This window comes from Podarcis gaigeae (genome assembly GCF_964106915.1).
Source record: "Podarcis gaigeae genome assembly, chromosome: 5".
Classification (NCBI taxonomy): domain Eukaryota; kingdom Metazoa; phylum Chordata; class Lepidosauria; order Squamata; family Lacertidae; genus Podarcis; species Podarcis gaigeae.
This window is the reverse complement of record NC_139681.1, coordinates 78040869-78061940: the sequence shown is the minus strand read 5'-3', so window position 1 is coordinate 78061940 and position 21072 is coordinate 78040869. Positions and strand designations below refer to the sequence as shown.

Below are 21072 nucleotides of genomic sequence, written 5' to 3'. Positions count from 1 at the left end.
ATTTTTGCATGATACACAAACAGAAAGAGTATATAAAACTGTGAAAATGATATATATGAGGTATTAACTTCCAAAGTTTAATAATCTCTTCAGGGGACTGGGCGTTTGATATTTTTTCCCCTCAGTGCCCCCCCCCCCTTCTGCAGACTGAATTTATATAGAAAAATGGTTTCAGCTGAAGACGTAGAGAAATCACTTCAGCTAAATCACACATGGGTGGACGCAAAGTCTGCTACCAATAAAAATTAACTGATGGAAGAGGCTTGCAGAAATACAAAGGAGAAATAGCAGGGAAACTCTGAAGAAATCTGCTGGCAAACAAATCCGACTCAACATGAAAAGAATATTGGGGGAAAATCTGACGGAGTGGAATAACAGGAAGCTTAGTCAGTTCTGGAAGAAACAAAAAATAAAGAGTGTGTTCTTTTGTGAGACAGAAGTAGGAAGGGAGACTACTGTACTTTAAACAAATCGGAGGGATTGGCAGCCACAGTGCTTGAAAAAAGAGATTATGAACTCAATGGGATGGTGACCATATTAAAGTTAAAATGGATATCTGGCTGGAATATGATATGAAGCCACAGAGCCCAAAGAGTACATAAACAATAAAACAAAACTTGAGGAAGTGTGTCCATAAGAAAATAATAAACGAGATGGACTGATCTCAACAGAAAAAATTCCCCAAACCACTCTAAAAATCCCCAATTAATCATTCATTCCAATTTTTTCTTCTCCCTAATTCATTTAATTTTCTAAAAGGACACAAGGAAGCGTTTGACGAAATTAATATGATGTTTTGAAGCAGATCAAAATGCTAAGTGAAATAAATAAATGAATAAATACTTAACCTTTGATTAGCCTGCAATTGAGTGGGGAATGGGCTTATTTCTGTGACAGTTACAAATGCCACCCTCACAAACATTAATAGGCATGGAAATAGAGAATCCCTTTCCAAAGATTAATCAGATATCAGTGAGATCTTAATTAATATCTCAATTCCTTTGGCATACAAGCTTCTATATATAGAAAGAGGTTAGTCCTCCAACAAAACATGCTTCTAAATTATCTCATCCTTCTCAAATGGATCCATTGTGCCAGATATGGGGAAGCTGTAGTCCTTCTGGTGTTCCTGGACTCCAACTCCCATCAGCCTCAGGATGCATGAGCAATGGTCAGGGATGATGACCACTGCCTATGCATGCTCTCTACATGGGTTCTATGCTATGGAATTCCTTTCCAAGGGAAATTCATCCCATATCCTCCCTGCTGATTTTCTCCAAACTGGTAAGAATGCCCTATTTAATTATGAAAAACTCCTTCCAGTAGCACTTTAGAGACCAACTAAGTTAGTTATGGCAATTCCGTGCCCTGCTCTGGTTCGCCAGAAGTGGCTTAGTCATGCTGGCCACATGACCCGGAAGCTGTACGCCAGCTCCCTCGGCCAGTAAAGCGAGATGAGCGCCGCAACCCCAGAGTCAGCCACGACTGGTCAGGGGTCCCTTTACCTTTACCTAAGTTAGTTATTGGTATGAGCTTTCGTGTGCACGCACCCTTCTTCAGATACAGGCATGCACACGAAAGCTCGTACCAATAACTAATTTAGTTGGTCTCTAAGGTGCTACTGGAAGGAATTTTTAAATTTTGTTTCGACTATGGCAGACCAACACGGCTACCTACCTGTAACTATTTAATTACGGTTTAACACCTGAAAGCTGAAGCTGACCACTGTATCCCACTTTGGGGGGTTGTTTGCTGTGATCTTGCTTTAACAATGTGTTTAAATTTGTAAACCACTGGAAACTATTTCATGATATGTGTGTGCGCGTGTGTATAGCACGTAAGCTTCTCATACTGATTCAAATACATAACTGGATTTTTTAAAAGTATTTTGTTTGTTTGTGAGGGCCAGCACATGTACCAATGCAAACTGTGAATTCACTGGGGTTGACACAGGAGGAAAATATTAAAAGGGTACGGTATATCCTCCTGTATTTTCTACAAAAATGGGAAGAAAGTAAAATAGTGGTTGAGATCCAGAGTACCCTGAGGACAAGTGGAAAGCACCTCCACTCAAAGAAGGAATAATTGCAGGTTTATTGCTCCAACGACATCCCTCTGTGCCTGCTCTGGCTTTCTGGTTTTGAGGAACAGCTTTTTAGGGGAATGCAAAGTGCCACAGGATGGATGGATGGGAAGGGAATAGCTCTGCAGCACTTGAGGAACTCCGTGTGTGGAACTTTGGATCTAGACCAATGGCAACACTGGTGGCAGGGCAAACAGCAAACAGCATTTCAGCATCAGTCATTAAAGGTGCAAAGATCACTGCTCGTTAGGGCATAAAATACACAGAAACAGTTTATAGGAAATGGCAAGGGCGGGGGGGGGGGGAGACTCGGAGATGAGCTAATACATTAAAAATTTGACCCTCTTTGGTAAACAGGAGTTGGGAACATTTCAACAACCCAGAGTTAAGGGCAGAATGAAGTATAAAGATTAAAAACGAAACAAAACATTGGAAAACAATGAAAGAAAGATGTAAACTGTATAATTAATGGGGTTTTGTTCCTTTATGGCTGCTGAGAAAATAACAGTAGGGCTTTAATGAGGGGAGGGGAGTTGATGGTCTTATCTAGGCTTGTGAGTGAATTAAATTTATTAGTTGCTGTACATTGCCCATCAGAGGCACTGAGGGGCCTAAGGAATGGACCCAGGTTATGGTCTAAAAGTACACTGGGCCACCACCTTGCTGAAACTAAGCAAGTCTGGGTCTGGTTGACTGACTTCTTGGGAACCACATTCAGGCTGCCTTGGGTTCCATGACAGAAAAAAACTGACTCTATTGAATCACACCCTGAAGATTTCTCAGACTGTTTGTGGAAATGGTCTATCTGAGAGAATGGAGGGCAATGTGGTCAATGCCCTTAACAGGGGCAGAGGCAACACAGCCTATCATTCCGCCATCCGGTTCTCATTCAAAGTGGAAGCTAGAGATATTGCCAGGCTTGATCTCTGCATAATTCCCAGTACTCCACGTAACTCAACAGGTTTCAGGTGCTGGAGCATCAGAGGCCTAAATGATGCTTGAGATTAGCAACCTCAGTTTCATGCATCTCTGCCACATGTGATGGTAGGGATGAAAGAGGAGAACAGGGTAATTTCTCACACAAAAATGAGATTAGTAGTACCTGAACATTTCGGCTCTTATCTCAAACTTCTTATTATTGTAATAGAAGCTGGGGGTCATGGTTCATATACAGGGGAGGACAACTCATCTCTCCTCCATGGATGTGCATGCTGCTGCCACATCTATCTTGAATAAAAGTGTTTAAAGAGCTTTAAAGTGTGGGTCTGTGCCTTGAAACACTGCACAAAGGGAATTCTGGATGACCTGTTATCCACAGTGACATTTTTATTACAGAAAAACACATTGCGGGGATGGGGAACCTGTGACCCTCCAGATGGACTACGGCCATCCATCCAGGAGCTGCTATCCAGTGATGACAAGTAGAGAGCCACAGACTGCCCACCCCTGATGTACTGAATCTCGGTCGCTCCCTATGAGCAGAAAGAGTCCTTCCTTACATCATGTATACTAGGTGGAGGAGAGAGAGATGTTCCAATCCAAACCAAAGGCGGTTTATTCATAACTAGGCACTCCAGGCGCACAGATAACTTGCAGGAACCTTGTGACTGAGTAGTCAAGTTTCAAGCACTGCATGTGAGAGCCAGAGAGACGGAGAGACAGACAGAAAGACACACAGAGAGGGGAGGGGACTTCGCTATGTGTGAAACTATTGATAAGGGTGTGAGAGAGACGTTCATAGATTTGCTGATCTTGTTCAGCTGTTAGAACGGAACCAATCCTTTAGTTTTGCTGGAAGTGTGGGATATGCTGAGAAGTTGTCATTCACGCGTAAACATGTAATACTCAGATTCTGTGAAGATTTATTATCAAATGCATAATGCTTGCTTTTCCTGGATTTTATTCTGAACACAGTATGTTTATACCGTAGGAGACACTGTCCAGACATTACACTCTTTTTATAAGGTGCTAGGAATCTTTTCTATACAGCAAAGGTGTTGGCATTGTGCACAAGCGTTATTTTATGGAACATTTGCATTTTATAAACTAACTGGTTACAAGTCTGAAGGGCTTTTTTAACTTGTTTATTACATTGTTACATTCTGTTAATTTTTGTTAGCCATCTTGATTTTCTAAGAGAAAAGCAGGAGAGATTAGTTTTTTAAAAAAACAGACGAAGCGTATGCAATTTTTACTGTACCGTTAGCTGCCTTGAGTATAATATGGAGAATGACAATAAAATGAAATGATGGCAACATAGCCAATGCCCTAAGCATCCGACCTTCCATGCAGTTATCTCAAAAGATATCCATTTAGCTTCAACGACACAGTTCTGAAGTAACCTTTTTTTAAAAAAAAAACTGGGCTAAAAAACTCGGAACTGGATTTGCCATTGCATTCTGATGTCATGATTTCCAAATCCTTTACACCATAGTTTGTAGGATCAGAATTAAGCCAACATACATAGGATTAAAACAAATAAGATCCAGGCATGGGCAGGATCAGAATCTCACGTTCTCAGATCAACTTACTTATTTGATTTTAATGTAATAGGGCTAATCCTGTTTTTGTTGCTGATTTGTAATACTGAGTGGGTTTCATTCAGCTAATTACCCTGGCTCTCTGCCTAACATATGGTGCAAAATATCACTCAAATAACTTTTTCAAAGAAGTATTTTTCTTTTTTTTTTACTTTATAGGCTAACAAACTGTTTTATACACAGTCCCACTGGTGACCCCCATACATTCAGCGGAGGCTCCAGGCTACTAAGACTTCTTAGTGACTTAATACAGGACTATATTCATAGTGTATGTGTTAATAACCACGCTGCAAACATATCAAAATTACTTTTGACATGTGTGATCAAATCCATCAAAATTTTAAAAAATGAAATAAAGGCTCATTGCATCTATTAGTCTAAGCCTTCTAGCTACGCAGGCAATTTTCACCAAGAATGCAACTGGCATGGATGGATACAACTGCAGGCCAAATAACAATTTCTCTGACTGCCATCTCTGGTTGTAAATAATTAAAGAAAATCTGGATATGTCAGTACCTACTACACATTACTCATAGCATGTAGTCTGGGCTGCTATAACAGCTGCTGAGGGGCAAGGAAAGGTGAGCCCTAAAACATTCATGCCCGGCTTGTGGGATTCCCAGAAGGCTGTAGTGGGAAGCAAAACATTGGACTCCATAAACCTCTGGTCTGATCCAGCCGGGCTCTTCTAATGTTCACATGAGATCATTAGCCAGCAGCACAATGTTTGCTTTGGACGGAAAACTAATATCCTATTATTATTCGAAAATTCTACACATATTGGAATAAAAGCAATGGCATGGTAAGTATACATCCCCGCTTGGTTTAAGACATAAATTAGCTTTTCATTATCAACTTGTAACTCACAAGCCATGGCTGTACCCTAGATAAGCTCCTGTGCAATTACAATTATTGGTATAAATTCAATAGCAACGGCCAAGTCATTCACATCTGAAAATTGGCTACAGAGCTCTGCACTCGATTGCAGCCACCGCTCCCATTATTGGCTGTGCCTATCGGCGTTTTCATTACAATGACTTCACACAAGAGAGTGACAGGATATCTGGTAAAGAGGATTAATAAATCATATCAGAGGTGCATGAAACAGCAAGTTTGCCAAAGCTGCCCACTCCTCCACTTGGTGCAAGGGCCACAAAGCGAAACTCAAAATGCAGTATAGAGACACTCTTAGAAATGTTCAGAAAACCAAGGCAGAAAAAAGGAAGGAAACCGAGCTTGCATCTGTAAACCCAAGGCAGTTCTGCTGCATGCTTTAACCCAGTTATACATTTTCCCTACTCTTCATGGGCAATGCCCCACGTTTCAGACACGTGTCAATTGTTTGATGCTTGCAACAAAAGAATTTCCACATCTTATCTTACCTCTCAAGTACAACACTTTCCAACGGAGCCAGCTGCAAGTATGTATAATAATCAAATGCAAAACTATCAAGTGATGTACACGGCATGCAGGAGCTGCAGCTAACAGCAGTGTCATACAACCAACAGCAGAACAAACACCAGCGCTAGGCTTGACAGCCACGGGATTCATTTTAAGAGTCCTGTATATTTCTTAAAAATCAGGTGTGGGGAAACTTTGGCCCTCCAGATGGTGATGAACTATAGCTCCCATCAGCCCCTGCAAGCATAACCAACAGCCAGGGATGATGGGAGTTGTAGCCAATTGTCAGTTTGAGATCTTCTCCCCACATGAATGACTCTTACTGTGAGGTTACAGATAGGTAGCCGTGTTGGTCTGCCATAGTCAAAACAAAAAAAATTCCTTCCAGTAGCACCTTAAAGACCAACTAAGTCAGTTCTTGGTATGAGCTTTCGTGTGCATGCACACTTCTTCAGATACACTGAAACAGAAGTTTCCAGACCCTTCTATATAGTGAGAAGGTGGGGAGGGGTATTACTCAGAAGGGTGGTGGGAATGGGTGATTGGCAGATAGCTGTGATGAGCCTGTTGACGACTCTTAACGACTGCAATAGGTCTTACAGGAAAAAGCAAGGGGTGAGAAGGTGAAAAATGGCTTTGTCATGTATAATGAGATAAGAATCCAAGGTCTTTGTTCAGACCAGGTCTCTCCATGGTTTTAAGTTTGGTGATAAGTTGCAATTCAGCAGCTTCTCTTTCCAGTCTATTTCTGAAATTCCTTTGTAGTAAAACAGCTACTCTGAGATCTTGTATAGAATGTCCTGGGAGATTGAAGTGTTCTCCTACTGGTTTCTCTGTCTTGTGATTCCTGATGTCCGATTTATGTCCGTTTATTCTTTGGCGTAAGGTCTGGCCTGTTTGTCCAATATAGAGAGCTGAAGGACACTGTTGGCATTTGATGGCATACACAATGTTAGACGATGAGCAATTAAATAGTCCCGAGATGGTATGTGTGATGTTGTTGGGGCCAGTAATGGTGTTGTCCGGGTGTATGTGGCAGCAAAGTTGGCATCTGGGTTTATTGCAGGCTCTGGTGCCAGTGTCCGTGTTAGGTCTGGTTGTAGTATTATTGTGGGTTAGGAGTTGTTTAAGATTGGGTGGCTGTCTGTAGGCAATGAAAGGTCTTCCTCCCAGAGCTTGAGAAAGAGAACTGTCATTGTCCAGGAGAGGTTGTAGATCTCTGATGATGCGTTGTACTGTTTTAACTTGGGAGCTGTATGTGATGACTAGAGGTGTTCTGTTATTTTCTTTTTTGGGTTTGTCTTGCAGCAAGTTCTCTCTGGGTATCAGTCTGGCTCTGTTGATCTGTTGTCTAACTTCATCTGCTGGGTATTTTAGTTCTAAAAAGGTTTGATGTAGATCTCTTAGGTGAGAGTCTCTGTCTGTAGAATTGGAACAGATCATCAGAGATCTACAACCTCTCCTGGACAATGACAGTTCTCTTTCTCAAGCTCTGGGAGGAAGACCTTTCATTGCCTACAGACAGCCACCCAATCTTAAACAACTCCTAACCCACAATAATACTACAACCAGACCTAACACGGACACTGGCACCAGAGCCTGCAATAAACCCAGATGCCAACTTTGCTGCCACATACACCCGGACAACACCATTACTGGCCCCAACAACATCACACATACCATCTCGGGACTATTTAATTGCTCATCGTCTAACATTGTGTATGCCATCAAATGCCAACAGTGTCCTTCAGCTCTCTATATTGGACAAACAGGCCAGACCTTACGCCAAAGAATAAACGGACATAAATCGGACATCAGGAATCACAAGACAGAGAAACCAGTAGGAGAACACTTCAATCTCCCAGGACATTCTATACAAGATCTCAGAGTAGCTGTTTTACTACAAAGGAATTTCAGAAATAGACTGGAAAGAGAAGCTGCTGAATTGCAACTTATCACCAAACTTAAAACCATGGAGAGACCTGGTCTGAACAAAGACTTTGGATTCTTATCTCATTATACATGACAAAGCCATTTTTCACCTTCTCACCCCTTGCTTTTTCCTGTAAGACCTATTGCAGTCGTTAAGAGTCGTCAACAGGCTCATCACAGCTATCTGCCAATCACCCATTCCCACCACCCTTCTGAGTAATACCCCTCCCCACCTTCTCACTATATAGAAGGGTCTGGAAACTTCTGTTTCAGTGTATCTGAAGAAGTGTGCATGCACACGAAAGCTCATACCAAGAACTAACTTAGTTGGTCTTTAAGGTGCTACTGGAAGGAATTTTTTTTGTTCTTATTGTGAGGTGTGAACCATCATAGAATCACAGAAACCTAGAATTATGGACCAAAAGTGTCATCTAGTCCAACCCTCTGGAATGCAGGAATCCTTTGTCTAATGTGGTACTCGAACACAAAACCCACAATCAAGAATATCATGCTCTACTGACTGAGCCATCCCTCTCTTGCCACTGGCAGGCCTTTCTCACCCTCTCTGATGTATAAGCAACATTTCAGCTGCACAAGCAGGGGTCCCATACTTTCACTCATGATCCAGATGTTCTGGATCAATTAAAGGTGCTTTTCTCTTCGATGCAGGAAAGGGCAACAGTCTTGCCAGACACAGTCTCACTGCACTTTGAAGATGCTCAGGTCGCCTATAAGGACAACACTCTGAATTGAAGAGGGGGACCTGAAAGATTTCCTGCAGGTGTACTGTAGACTTTTGATAGCCTCTCAAGTTCAGTGTGATGACAGAGACAAGACCTTTCTCCTTTCCCCTCAGGGTAGGGTCACTGCCACATCCAAATTAGGTCTGGCTAGCAAAGCCTGTGCATAAGGCCGTAACATGTGGCTGCTTCACTGTGTCCGACTGAAGGGGCTGTGGCCAAAACTACAGCACCAACATATATTTCTCTGTAGTATTCAGGGCTTGCAGCCAATCGCAGTACCAGATTATATACAACTATTTGCTGGTGCAGTGCCTGAAAAGAACTAAACTACTCAAAATACAGGGTGAATGAATGTAAACCTTAGAACAGGTTACCACAGTGTAATGGTATTTGTCTCAGCAAGGCCTAAAGCAATGATTAACGTATTGAAGGGTGCCTTCCTTCAGGAGACAGAAGTTCCTGAGTATTATGCTTATTAGAGGGACGCGGATGGTGCTGTGGTCTAAACCACAGAGCCTAGGGCTTGCCGACTGGAAGGTTGGCAGTTCGAATCCCCGCAACGGGGTGAGCTCCCATTGCTCTGTCCCAGCTTCTGCCAACCAAGCAGTTCGAAAGCATGCCAGTGCATGTCGATAAATAAGTGGGAAGGTAAATGGCGTTTCGGTGTGCTCTGGTTTCCGTTGCGCCAGAAGCGGTTTAGTCAAACTGGCCACATGACCCAGAAAGCTGTCTATGGACAAATGCCAGCTCCCTCGGCCTGAAGCGAGATGAGCGCCATACCCCATAGTCGCTTTTGACTGGACTTAACCATCCAGGGGTCCTTTACCTTTTTACCTTACCTAAGTTTAGGACCACTGTTATCTCTTGCCATCTATAAACCTCTCAGCCAAGGGCACAGAATTTAAATGGATAATGCTACAGATAAATATATCAGTAAGTCATTCATTCCATCTTTTCTTACCCTCTCTCTCTCACACACACACACACACACACACACACACACTTTTAAACACTAGTGGAAATGAGTGAATTGCATTATGCTGTCAATCGACTGACAAGCAGAGAACTGACTTAGAACTGCCTTTCCACACAAAGCGCTTTTCCAAGCCTTATTACCCATTTTGTAGATCAATATTTCACAAAGACAACCATGCACTACAGATAACTGTCTAATCAGGCTCTTATCTGGTGAGTAAGCACACTTTTCAGCTCCACTGAAAAGGCCTGCAAAAACTGCTTATCGCATGAACCGGTGAGATAATATAATAATAACGGAACAGAACAGCACCAGTAGGCTGGAATACAAAATTGAAATAAAGATAAGATTTAAACAATTCCCAAGACTGTGATCCGCACCTCTGTAAATCTGGAGCAGCTGCATAAAAAAAATCAGGCATGCTACTGTAGACTATGCTGCTTCATGAGGACATCCATACCAAAAGATTTTGTTTAAAAAAATACTAAAGGTATAAAAATAGCATCCAATGTTTCGTCTCTTTACTAACAAGAGTGAAATGGAATATTCATGCTCATCTCTAACTCCACAGTGAGTTGATAAGAATGTTATGCTCCGTGGTCTCAGGGTTGGGCCTCTAAAACAATACATGCCAATATGCCCAGCCCCATTTCCAGTGCTGAGGAACACAATAAACAGCCTCTGGCATCTTCTCCTTCAATCATCCACCTAGTGCCAAATTAGACACCACTGAGGAAGCCATTTTTGTCCCTCTTAATGTCAATCACCCTCACATATAATGCAGAGGTGGGATATATATATACACACACAGAGAGCAGTGCAAACAGAAAGCTGAACCGTCCCACCTACAGGAGAGGGTCATCATAGCTCAGTAGCTTTGCAAGTGGAAGCTCCCAGATTCAAGACAAACTATGCTGAAATGGAGGAACTTGTGGTCTGACTGTTTAAGGCTGCTTCCTATATGCTCTCCTGCACCCTGTTGCATGAGGGTGCTTTTTCATTACAAATTGCAGGAAGGTTTTGAAGTGTGTTCAGCTGAACACATTCAGAAGGGCCTTTCAGACATTCCTGCTCACCATGGGAAGAGTAGGTAGAGGCAAGTTTTGCTTGCCCACCATGACACCTCTCCACTTTCAGCCCTCATGCATTCAGCTGAATGTCTGAAAAAAGCTATTAATTATTAGTACAGTCATACCTTGGGTTACAGACGCTTCAGGTTGTGTGTTTTTTGGGTTACGGACCCACCAAAACCCTAAAGTACCAGAACGGGTTACTTCTAGGTTTCGGCGGTCACGCATGCGCAGAAGCGCTAAATCGCAACCCACGCATGCGCAGACACACCGCTGCGGATTGCAAACGCTACGGGTTGTGAACGTGCATCCCGCACGGATCACATTCGTAACCTGAGTGTCCACTGTAGTAGTATTTGCGTTTTTATTTATTAATTTATGGGAAAGCTTTTGCACATGCCTCAAGATGATTTTCCCATCCCTGCCCTAAGGCATGTTGCTGAATATGTGCATAGACTGCACTAGAGCAGCACACCTCACTTTATGATAGAATCAAAGAACTGCAGGGTTGGGAAGGACGTTGAGGTGGTACTTGGTGAGCTATGAATGGGTTGATACATAAATAAGAAGAAACTGAGTACGGAGGTAAATGAAACACTGCTGACCCTTGCAACAGATAAAAAGAGAACTGGGAATTGCCTAATGCCACATGTTATTACAGAGTCTGCCAAACGGTTGGGACACTTGAAATTCTGAGAAAGTGCCATTAGGTGTCCTTCACAAAATGGTTGCTATGAGGAGTGGACGTAACACAAAATGGCTGCCGCAGCTCAAAGTGCATAGAAAGAGACAGGACCCCCCCACGGCAGTGCAGGCATGCCCCCTGCATCAGCCCCCCATCAACAGAAAAAGGCAACATCATCAGTGACCACTGTATGCACTCACAGAGAGAAGCTCTTCCCAACCCTCACCTGTTCAGAAAAGAAGGGAAGGTGGCTGTCCAGGCCTAGCATCCAATGAAATGTTCAAGGTGGTGTGTTCATTGTAGTAGAGGCTGAGCCAGTGCAAACAGGTACAGAGCAGGGACAGCAAACTATCTCTCACACATTGTGAACTTCCGAGGGGATATTGAATCTTTGCAGGCCCACAGGTGCTGCGTTGGCAACCCTTGTGCTATTATATTTATTGGGAACGCTTGGTCAGGGTGGAGCTGCTCCATGGGTATAAACAGGGAACTAAAAGAGCTGTTTATCTGCAAGGATCATGTTTGCAAAATTTTCTTCAGTGGTTAACCAGGGAACAAAGAGTGCTGTGTAAAAGCCGTAACATGTGCAGCTACCTAAAGAGAATCATCCCTACAGAGAAAGACATCTGCCTGAAATTTGGTTAAGCAAAGTTCTTCTTTTTTTTCAAAGACAGCAGAACTTATTGAGGAGATGAAGAGACACATTAACCCTAGACCAAACCTGGTCATAGATGCCCAGAAGATGCAAAAGCAAGAGGAAGAGCTGTTGCTTTGGTAATTTGATGTTCGGAATTTTAAAAACTCAAGGTGCTCTTTGTAGTCTTTTCAAAATGGGAGTGGAACAAGCATAATTCACAAGGATGTTGTGACCATTTTGGGGGGGACCATTTTGCATGGCCACAGAAAGACTGTGTAGACTTTCCATTTATCCCTCTGAAGGCTTAACAATGAGGCATTATGAAATGCAGTTCTTGTATACGACACTCTATTATGGCTAGGGAGGTGCATTAGCCTACAGGCAAACACCACAGGAGGGGGGGAAAGTCTATGCCAGTAGAACCCCAGAGTCCTATGAAATGGTAGATCCCAAGTGATTCATTGATGGTGGTGATGACTGCATTGCCTTTCATACTGGAGAACCCCAGGGCCATGCGCAATATAATAAAAAAATATATAACCAGCTACACCAGCTAATTAAAACACTCCCCCCCCAAAAAAAACCATACTAAACTAAAGCAACAGCTCAACATAGTAAGCACAATACCAAAGACTGCTACAACCTAGGGCAAATCTGTATCCCAAAAGCATGCATGAATAAATAAATCTTTAAAAAGTAACAGTGTGGGATACAACCATACTTCCCTGGAAAGAGAACTCCATAATTGGGGTGCCACCACCAAGAATGCTATGCTCGTGCCACTGTATCATGGGGTCCATGCTCTGCTGATCTCGGAGCATGAGGTTGGTAGTTAGACAGGAAGGCTCCTCTTGGCTCTGCACTGGCAGATGTGTATAAATTAGACAAGGTGTTGAATTCTATTTTACTATGAAATCTGGTAATGGGCTTGCTATAGTAGTAGATTTCCTGTATTGACAGGAAGTTGGGTTAGATCACCTTGGAGGCGTCTTACAACCCCATGACTCTAAGCAGAAAATAATTTGTTGCTTCTTCTGTATGTACTATTAATAGGAAGCAAAAAATCTAGCCAAAATCCATCACCTTTAAGTCCTACAATGTTGAAGAGAAAATTGAGCACATGCTTGTATCTCTTCAATTGAAATCAATGGGACTTGTAAGTGGTGTGTCATCCCCTCTCATACCTCCACCCCATTATTTTTTGGGGTATTCCATTTACACGGATGTAAGTGGGTAAAAGCCTCAGCGCCTAGGGCTTGCCGATCGAAAGGTCGGCGGTTCGAATCCCTGCGGCGGGGTGCGCTCCCGTCGTTCGGTCCCAGCGCCTGCCAACCTAGCAGTTCGAAAGCACCCCTGGGTGCAAGTAGATAAATAGGGACCGCTTACTAGCGGGAAGGTAAACGGCGTTTCCGTGTGCGGCTCTGGCTCGCCAGAGCAGCGATGTCACGCTGGCCACGTGACCTGGAAGTGTCTCCGGACAGCGCTGGCCCCTGGCCTCTTGAGTGAGATGGGCGCACCAACCCCAGAGTCTGGCAAGACTGGCCCGTACGGGCAGGGGTACCTTTACCATTACCTTACTAAGAACTAAATAACTGGACCAACTAATAACTCAAGCCAAATTATGGTCTATTCAACCCAAATCAGAGAATTTACTTGCTGGCAGAAAGAGAGAAACAATTGCAAAAGAAGACTCGTTTCCATTTACAGCAACAACACGGTGCCAAAAATATCTAAATAAAAATGTGGTAGATTCTCACAATGATAACCAAGGGTACTGGCTGTTCTTAAGCACTGTTTAGTCTCCAGAGTCATGAAGCACTGAAAACTGTTTTCATCTTACTTGTGCTAGTTATAACATATGGTCTTGACTTTGAACAAACTTTGAACTGAACTATAAGTGGGTTAATTTTGGCTGGACTGTGCCCAGTATATATTGCCAGCTGGTAGTTAAACCCAATGACTGCATGTCTGAAAATGGGAGACAATAAAATTGATACACTGCTGCCATGGGTATCTTATGTGATTGAGAAGAAAGAGCACCAGAGCCAAATTTTAACCTGGTTCTCTTTTTGGTGGGTATGTCGTAATATTGTCACATTAGCCAAACAGGAGGCCTCCTTCTGGCTGAGCCAGTAGGAAAAGACTGAAAACACCTCTCAAATTCAAGTTAATCTCTCTCTCTCTCTCTCTCTCTCTCTCTCTCTCTCTCTCTCTCTCTCATTTTAAATATCCTAGCCAAGGCTAAGTATAAAGAAGGAACATGAGGCCCTTCAAGGTAACTATTTATGGGACAAATATACCCAGTTCAGGAGGAGGGGTAGGAAAAGGGCAGATTCAAACCCTCATTTTGAAGCTAGTTGAAAACCTGAAGGAACAACCCACTTATTTCCGAAATATATCCCTTATATTTTAATAATAATAATAATAATTGTTCCAGTTTTGCAGTTACAAAAATGACTGAGACCTAACTTAGCAGATACAACATGCAGGCAGAAAAGCAGCATGCAATAAACTAAATATGTGAATATTCAGTAAAAAGAAACTGTCCTTTTTTGACAGTTTTGCAGTAAGACATTTTGCCACTGTGAGATTGAGGGGGAAATAGCTTTCCTTTGTGAAGCATCCAACTGAGCTGCTGAAATGAAATGTAACATTCAAACTAAGTGACAAGGATTAATAAAGAGACATGCTCTAGATACCAATGGTGGCAAGGTACTCTTTGGGTCTGGTGGTTGAGCAGTACACAGAAAGACCAGCTGTAGGTAGAGCCAGAGCGAAAGACAGGCAGAGCTGCAACCTAACTGGTTTTAAGTACGAGGGCAGGCAGGTGGGACTGGCTGGGGACAGACTGGGATTGATGGAGCAGTGCCCCCACTTGCTCTAATGGACCTGCCTCCACAGCTAGATACTGAAATTAAAGCAGAAACAGAAGGTCAGTTCACATGTGACTTCAAGCCAGGCTCAATCCTAGCTTCCAAACATGGTTTGTATGGCAAGTATAAACCAAACTTTGCCAGTTCATGTGAAACTGCAAACTTTGATTAGTCTCAAGGAGGAAATTACAACATATGAGCACAACAGCGCAAAGTTTGGCATTCCACGTGAACCAGCTCTCTAGGAAGTTATGGGGAATATCACCAATGTATGGAAGCCAATGTGATCCGGCTACACTTGGATAACTTCAACTGGGTAACTTGAGAAGGATTGTTTCAGAAAGCTGAAATTTGGTAGGTTTGCCTTTAAATGTGAGCTAATTCAGATTCCTACCCCAGCCCCAATGCTCACTTCTGTGCTTTGCGTAGTAGATGCGGCATAGTTTATGTAGTGTCATTGTGTAGAGTGGTGGGGAAAACCCAGCCAGATGGGCAGGGTATAAATAAATTGTTGTTGTTGTTGTTGTTGTTGTTGTTGTTGTATCTCAGCATTCCTGCTGTCACTGCATGTTGATTGTTGCATTCTGTTTATGGGGGATATGTGGATTTTGTCCGTGAGTGACATTGCAATTGATTTCTTTTCTTCTTCTTCTTTTCTTTTGATAGAGCTACAAGGGTACTCTCATGGGCACTGAAAGGATTCTGTCAGTGTTGCTATGTAAGCTTTTGTTTCTCTTGCTATCGTTCTTTATTTTGCATTTGCTGAAGAGGTAGCAATGTGTTATGTTACACTAGCTCTGGCATAATACTTATGTGATGGGAGACACAGGATTCCTCTATAAGAAAATGCACGAAGTCTTTTGAGCAATGAGCAAAATCCAAATGGTACGGGAGATTCATAGAGCTCCTGGTATTTATAGGCTGCAATCCTATTCCCACTTAACTTGAAGAAAGGCTCATTGAACCTACTTCTAAGTAGATATGTAATGGGCTGCACTGTATGTTTGAGTTATAGAAGACATGGGCAGCTTCAAATTGGATCAGGGTAAGAATGCTAAAAAGGCAGGCAGGTGGGAATTAAGCCTTCCTTCTCCTCTCACATGTATCTACATCACCTCCCGCAAATCTACTATTTGCCCCAGTGGGGTTGGGGATTACTTGGGAAGTGTTTGAATGATTCAGATTTAGGAAAAGGCAAAGGGCAGAGGATTAAATTCCTCTTTCCCTAGCACCATTGCTTCAATCCCATTTAGTGCCATGCACTAACCAGTTGCCATTAAACAAAACTTAAAACACTGGGAAATCACGGATCTCCCACATTACATGTATATAGCTCTCAGTATCATCATCAGTATCATCGTTATCTTGTAGCTTATTACTTATCAGAGATTACATAATTGTTACTTGAAAATTAGAACGAGGCAACTCCACACCATGGAATAACAAAACTGCTGTTCAGTCCCGGGCAAGCATGGATACAGACAAGTCTGAGATCCTCAAAGGAAGTTGATCCTTGACTTTCCAGAACCACAAAGGCCACATTCTGATGTTACTTAATGTGGTGTGTATTTAATTGCATTTTTTATTGCAAGGAAAGGAACTGCTGCAGGCTTTTCGTTAATGGAAACAGCTGCAGAAATCAGCTGTTTCTGTGTTGGGAAACAAACAAAGGATTCGGATTGTATCAAAATAATAGAAAGAGAAGAATTACTGACCACACAAACACAAAACGAAAAGATTTACATGCTGAATTCCAAGGTATTGTTGGATGCCGGGGGGGGGAGGGAGAAGTAGTGCTGAAATTGTAAAAATATTATAAAAATGCCACCACTGCCCTTCAATTTTTCTACCAAAAAAGACAGAAGAAAATTGAGGATAGAAGATAAACGATATATCTTAGAAGCTATGCATGACACCGAACGTAGGAAAATATGTAGGGAAATGCTTTTCAGAATAAATTTCTAACAGATGTCTGCAGCAACACTTTTCCATTTCACAGAACATGTGAAAAAGATTAGCAGGTTCATGAGGTTAACACACAGAAGGAGGGGGGCAGACAAGATACAATTGAACTGCTACCCTGATTTATCAACGATATTTGAAACAAAACTACCAAGATACTAAAGCTATACCATGACAAGTATATAGATTTGTGTGTTTCTGTGCGTGTAGATACACACACACACACACACACACACACACAATTGCAGTTTTCATGTTCAGCAACACAGTACAAATTCTAAACCAATTAAGGCCCTGTACAACACAACAAAGCTAATGAAAATAAATGCAGCCATCTATTTAGTTCTGTCTATGCCTGCCTCTGCAATGCGATTTGCAAGCTACTGTGTCATTGACCTCCATTCTGCTCTGAATGCCTCAGAGAGAAGGAAAGACAATGTTGTCTGCATTCAACCAACATCACTGGCTTTCTGCCACACATGCAAAATAATTTCAGGAGGAATCGCATAGCATTATGCACCAGGTACTTTATGAGTTGGAGCGCACCAGCTCCAGGAACTATTTCTTTTTCACTGTAACTTCTGGATCTTTCCTTTATACTGCAGCCACCATGCCAAAAGCACCTATTTGAAAATAATAATACAAAAGTATCTCTATTCTACTTGGGAGCAGAATGTCAGGGTGTTGTCAACAGCTGATTCTGAACAGCTTACGCCTCTGATGGCTTGGTGTGACACCTACACTAAAAAAATTAATTCTATAATGAGCTCAGCATATCAAACTTGTTATTACAGAAGTACTGTAGTTTGTTCATTTTGGAGGCTGGTGAGCAAAGGCCCAATGTGGAAATATGTGCATACAGAGAGAATAGCTCATTGGTAGAGGGCATAACCAGGCAGATCTAAAACTTCTGTTAAGCTATCAAGGTAAATTTCTGTTGATTTCTATCCTGCTATGATATATACCGTTGATTACCACTTTTATTGATTATGTCCAGCACCTATTAGTAGAGGGAAAGAAGCAGGTTCAGACTTCTCTATATGTCATCAGGAGTGTCAAAGCAAGCAGCACAGATCAAATGTTCATTGGGCAAGACTCCCATGTGAAACAATGTGTGTGCAACACATTTGGGGCTGGAGCCAACCGTCTCCTATAGGAAGGAAACAGGCAGGGTAGAAAATGGAAGACTCACCTTCCACCATCTCTCCCTGGTGAACAATTGACTGAAACTTGATGAAGGGTGGAGAAAATAAAGTACAAAAGCCATAACACTTTCAGTTATTTATTTCTGGAGCATTTGGGTGTATCTGTAGATCCGGTGAAGTCCCCGCACTCATTTGCGCAACCATGTAGTGCCAGGTAACTCATTCCATTAGCACAAGGATTTAGAGTTGTGTAATGGAACTGTCTCCCTCTCTCCCCACTGTTCACCCTCTAAATCTGCCCTGGGGCTTCACCAAACCCTCCAGAGGCTGGAGGGGGGGCAAAAAGGAATTATGTTGCACTAAGCATAAATCCTTTCACTCATTGAACAAGTGCATGAGATACTGCCCAAAACCTCCCCTCCCATTCCTGCCCCCACCACATTTTTTTGGAAAAAAATCTGCTCTAGGAGTTCTCAGATTTCGTCCGGTTCTACCCTATACAGTGCTACCTCTGGTTACATACTTAATTCGTTCCGGAGGTCCGTTCTTAACCTGAAACTGTTCTTACCCTGAAGCACCACTTTAGCTAATGGGGCCTCCTGCTGCCACCGCGCCGCTGGAGCACGATTTCTGTTCTCATCCTGAAGCAAAGTTCTTAACCCTAGGTACTATTTCTGGGTTAGCAGAGTCTGTAACCTGAAGCGTATGTAACCGGAAGCGTATGTAACCCGAGGTACCACTGTACATCCAAGATGAAGGCTGTTCTGCAAACTAGGCAAAAGCCAAAGCATGTGTGTAATTGCAATGTATGTAATTCATATTAATGTGCGAAATATAAGTTAAAGTTAAGAAAATCCCTGTTTTTAAATTTAAAAATACCCCTGGACATAGGAAATTTTAATTCAGGCTATAACAGATATGGCGTAGAACAACAGGAGATTTGGGGGGTGGGGGAAGCAGCTTTTTGCTGGACTCAGATAAGCATACAACTCTGAGGATGTTTATCTGACATTTATCACCAAGGGATAGATCTGGAAATCACAAAGACCAGGCTTCCTCGTGAGGTTTATGAGGCTTCCTGTTCTCGCTCAGAAAAGGAAACTTTTCATTATGGAAATCAGTTTCTCTCTTTCTCAAGGGGGAAATTTCACCCTGGTACAAATAAAGTCTGCCCCACTTAGATGATGCTTGAAGCATTTATGAGGCAGGCCTGCCCCCACAACAACAACAAAATGTACCTCATGGTGTTTTGATATTCTACCACTTCAACAGTCAACTTCTGTCCTTAGAGAACACTTTTTTACTAACTACGGTATTCAATATTTGGGTGTGCAAGCAAGGTTTAACTTTTCTGTTTTGTAAGTATTTTTATGCACTTTGGGGAGCTCTGGTTGAAAAGTGGGATAAAAATCTACAAAATAAATACAATGAATGCATTAGTAAAATACAGTGGTACCTCAGGTTACATACACTTCAGGTTACATACGCTTCAGGTTACAGACTCCACTAACCCAGAAATTGTACCTCGGGTTAAGAACTTTGCTTCAGGATGAGAACAGAAACTGTGCTCCAGCGGCACGGCAGCAGTGGGAGGCCCCATTAGCTAAAGTGGTGCTTCAGGTTAAGAACAGTTTCAGGTTAAGAACGGAGCTCCAGAACGAATTAAGTACTTAACCCGAGGTACCACTGTAATGAAATTATGAAGAACATTTCTATTGCCTCAGTCTAGGTAAAAAAAATGAGACTGTTTTCCCAAGCTTCTGGTTCATTGACATGCTGGTCTTCAGTTAATTTTGCTGCTGGTAGTTACATTTAACTGTCTGCTATTTTATCTGTTGTTGTGTTGGTGTTTGATACTGATTTAAGTAAATGGATATATAATAATTCAAAGCTGCTTTGAATACATTTCAGGGGAAAGAAGAATTTCTATTATAAAAAGTACATGTGTGGTCTAATGGAGCAGCTAAGAGCAAACAGGGGAATTCTCACTTCTCAGAAACTCATCTCTGTCATGAATTCTCTATGTGGCCTTTAGAGAACAATCCTCAACATGTCTACTTATATACATTTCTCTCACCTTAAAGAGCTATTATAAGAACGGCAATAAGGCAATACACACAAGGTGTTTCGAGCATTTACAAATGTTCCAATGTACAAATAAAAACAACAATTTTGATTGCATTTGAATCATATTGGTTTTTCAAAAGAATATGTAACCGCCCAGAGAACTTGGTTAATTGGGCGCAAAACAAATGCCAATAAATACAATAAACAAACATGTTTATTAACTATCATCACCACACGTTCAACAAAAGTACCGCAAAGCAGGAGCATAATGATTTTCAGCCAGGTCACGTCAAGCATCTTTCCCACCCTGCATCTTAACTGGTGTCAGATGGATAATAGGCCACAGATAAAGTCTAGTTAGCTGAACAAGATTGAGATAATACATATTAGGGGAAACAGCTAGAGGACATGACAGGAACCAGGCCCATGTGCCTCTTAATGGGCACATCTGTCATCTGTTTCATAACCCTTAGGTATTGTTGGCTCCCCAGCGACTGCTGCAGTCCCAGAGAGAAGCAGCTGTCATGATTGTTTCCATCATTTATTTGCACTTGGGAAGCAGGTTAAAGCATATTGCCTTCTTTTGTCTCGAACTTCCCCATTCTTATCCTGTCTTTTGAGAGACTGCAAGCAGATTTGCGCTGGTACCCTTCTCCAGAATGCTGCACCTTTAAATTGCTAGCAAAATGAAATAAAAAACAGAACCCCTGTAGATTATCAGCGCTGCCAGTCAAAACAGGAATGGCAGCCCCATCGACAAATAAAAATAAAACAGAGCCTTCTGAGGTGAAGAGCTGGCAATCTGAAGGAGGGAGCTTCCTTGGTGAGGGAATTTTAGCTGGACGTATTTGGTGGTGGTGATGGAGAGGGAGGGAATCTGATCAATCATCAGTGAGAGGGGGGAAATCAACTCAGATCCAAATGCTTCCGCTCCAGTAAGGTGAATCAGGTGGGATAT

The 21072-nt window shown here is 42.3% G+C and overlaps 1 protein-coding gene and 2 long non-coding RNA genes across 45 annotated transcripts in view; 1 reads left to right on the top strand and 2 right to left on the bottom strand.

Moving 5' to 3' along the window:
* The window catches only part of MBNL1 (muscleblind like splicing regulator 1), a 184958-nt gene that overhangs the window by 102463 nt on the left and 61423 nt on the right, over window positions 1–21072 (bottom strand). The gene's annotated exons all lie outside the window — the stretch shown is intronic.
* On the top strand, window positions 1923–20228 carry LOC310845151. The gene is made up of 3 exons (XR_014564518.1): window positions 1923–3803; window positions 17708–17828; window positions 19959–20228. It is a non-coding gene; the product is annotated as an uncharacterized lncRNA (long non-coding RNA).
* Window positions 15688–20186, bottom strand: LOC310845188. The gene is made up of 2 exons (XR_014564558.1): window positions 19723–20186; window positions 15688–18599 (listed from the first exon to the last, which is right to left on the bottom strand). It is a non-coding gene; the product is annotated as an uncharacterized lncRNA (long non-coding RNA).